Below are 3,172 nucleotides of genomic sequence, written 5' to 3'. Positions count from 1 at the left end.
CTTGAGGTGGTAGATTTGGGTATTTAGAGAGTCACTCGTGACAGGATGAAACCCATTAAGAATCCCAATAAACCCACAAAGAGTGAAGAAAAAGAAATTCATTTCAATGCTAGAGCTAAAAATTACTTGTTTGAATCTTTTAGCATGGATGTGTTTAATCAAGTGTTCACTTTAAATACAGCACATAAAATTTGGTTAAAACTCCAAGAGCTCCATGATGGCACAACTAATGTCTGTGAGCAAAAACATTGTCTAGCTAAATAAAATTATGATTCCTTTAAAATGAATGATGATGAGCTTGTTCATGATATGTATTCACGGTTGAATCTAATTATCAATGAGCTCCATTCAATAGGATTAACGAAGCTAGATAATGTGGACATCATGAGGAAGATCATCTCCATGCTACCACAAAAGAAATATGCAAGCATCATCACCATCCTTCAGAACATGGAGGACTTGAGCACCATGACCCCGGCCATAGTCATTGGCAAGATAGTGGCATTTGAAATGTCATGCAAGATGGGTCAAGAAGAAGCATCTTCATCAAGCAAAGGCAAAGCTCTCGCATGTTGTGAGAAAAAGAAGATGAAGGGCAATCAAGTTGAGACAAGCTCAAGCTCAAACTCCTCAAGTGAAGAAGAAGAAGAAGATGATGATGATGATTCAAGTGATGATGATCAATCCTCCTCCTCCTCTGACCTTGATGAAGAATCAATCAAGCTTATCAATAAGGTAGAGAAGAAGATCCAAAGGCTCAATGTCAAGGGTGTGCCCATCCAAATTCAAGATTTCATCTTCATAAATCAAAGAAATGAGCAAAGAAAGAAAGGTTGCTATGGATGCGGCGAGATGGGGCACTTTTGTCGCACCCAATTTTGCAAAGCAAAACCAAGTACTCATATATGTGCGCCCAGGATGTCCAAACACACACATATATCACAAATTGCAGTAGTATCAAAGTAAAGTACTTATTACATCGCATATCTCATCATAAAGTTAAATACAAAGTTTGCTCGAAGGCAATATTATTACAAACACAGCGGAAAAACTAGCCCAACTGCCACAGGGACTCCAACTGGTGAACATCTTCCTAGTAGTCCTGGACATCCTCTAGAAACTCTTCATATCCATTATCTGTTACCCATCCGGGATTTTCATTTGATATAAAGCAAGTGTAAGCTCACCATGCTTAGCAAGTATAACAAAAGGGATCTATGAGGCTCAAATAGGCTTGACACTGTTTGACTGCGGTTCGCAATTTTAGTTGATCAATTTTTAGCAACCTGAATTACTACTTTAATGAACAGTCCCAATTCCCAAGTGGTATTAAAGTATCATCCAGCTTTGTCTCAATTCCCAACCATCCATCATCCATAGTAACCACTAATCTCGAAGGATCCAGACCGCTCGTATCCATGAGCACGGCTGTTATAACAGGTCAATTATTTCTACAGAAATTGTACATCTTTACCCACCGAGCCATGATTCCCAATGCTGGGGTTCGCGAGACCCACTACACCTCTTCCTAGGAAGTGTGGCAGAGTTTCACTATGAAACCCTTAGCTAGTTGCACTAACAAATCGTAGCTACAAAGGAATGGCACACGTGGGCATCGCAGCACGGTGCACACTCTAACAGAAAAAGGAAAGATACCCTCTTACCCCTTACTGGAGCTACAGACGAGCTAGTACAAACTAGATAATAGGTTAAAGTCAGAGCCATTTGACACTCGGGGTTGTACGGTCCCTCCTGGGTTGCCGCTTCAGGATAAAGTCCTTATGGAGAGGCACTAGAGTACTCAACCCCGTACTCTAGCCCCCTATCTATTGCTAAAAGCTCCATTTTATCACATTGCATATAGTCTTTAAATATGTTTAACAATTACTTCATGTTAAGCGCTGCAGCACCTATCCAAAATGCCTACCCAATAAACCCAGGTATCAAGGATATGTGGTACAATGAATCATCTAGGTAAAGTCCTTAAAGGCAATTCAAATTAAACTCATGCATGAATGTAAGTGGTAATAGTTCATAGGTAACAAGGGGCCTTTGGTACACTTGCCTTCCTCAAAGTCGTCCTGGGAATACTGCTGATCTTGCTGGGGGTCCTCAGTCACCTCGAATGGCTCACCCTCTAATCGTGATCCAATTATCAATCAAGCACCATTCCAATCGTTACATGCATACAAGATAGAACTCTATTAGAACAGTACACCAAATAGAGAAAACATATGTTGAAAAGCTTACAGATCTGTTCTACGCATTTCTACAAACACATGAGCGAAAGAATCACTCAAATCGGACTTAAAACGTGAAAGTTATGCATGAAATAAGATGTAATGGCAATTCTGTAAATAAACTAACCTATTTTCGAATTAAAATAATTAAAAATCTGAATTTAAATGAAATCTGGACTGGGCTTACTATTTCTAGAAACTTCAGGGACTTGAATGAATAAAAACAGGACTAAATAAAAATTAGTTTGAACTAGACTGGACCGCGGGTTGATTTCTGGAAAAAGCGGGGGCTTTTCTGCAAAACATGCACGGCTGACCGGATGTTGACTGCGGGTTGACTTGGGATGCTGACGGGTTGACACGTGGCGTCATAGGATTGGTGCGGTGTGCCACGTGGCTCTGTGGACCGGCTGACGTGGTGGTGTGGACCGGGTCTACGGCCCACGGTGGACCGGTCACTTGACCTGAAGGGGTATCTAATCGTGGCCGTTCAAAATAGATCCGATGGCGCAGGGCGTGTGCGGGTGAAACCGGCGGCTGCACTTCGTCTCCGGCGAGGGCGCCATGGCCGGCGGCATCGGGCGCTCGCGGATGCGGCATTCTAGCGCACGAAGCAGCGAAAGGAAGGCATAGGAAGACGGAGGAGCTCACCGTGAGGCTTCTGGAGGTGGTTGCGGCATTCGGGACGAGCTCTAGACACAGTGTCGACGGCGGCGGGGCTCTGGAGAGAGAAAGAGAGCGCGGGTGAGGGCGTAGCCGGGCAAAACAGCGCCAAAATGCGAAATGGGATGTACCTACAGGCGCGGGAAGATCCGGCGAAGCTTCGGGTGGCCTTGGCGTCGGCGTTCGTGCTCGGAAGGGGGAGGCTCTCACCGGCGGCGGTGGCTCTCGGTAGCGGGCAAAGGTGGGGAGAGAAGGCGGGGTCGGCTCGG

Source organism: Miscanthus floridulus, chromosome 15 (assembly GCF_019320115.1).
Source record: "Miscanthus floridulus cultivar M001 chromosome 15, ASM1932011v1, whole genome shotgun sequence".
NCBI lineage: Eukaryota > Viridiplantae > Streptophyta > Magnoliopsida > Poales > Poaceae > Miscanthus > Miscanthus floridulus.
This window is presented reverse-complemented; position numbering follows the sequence as displayed.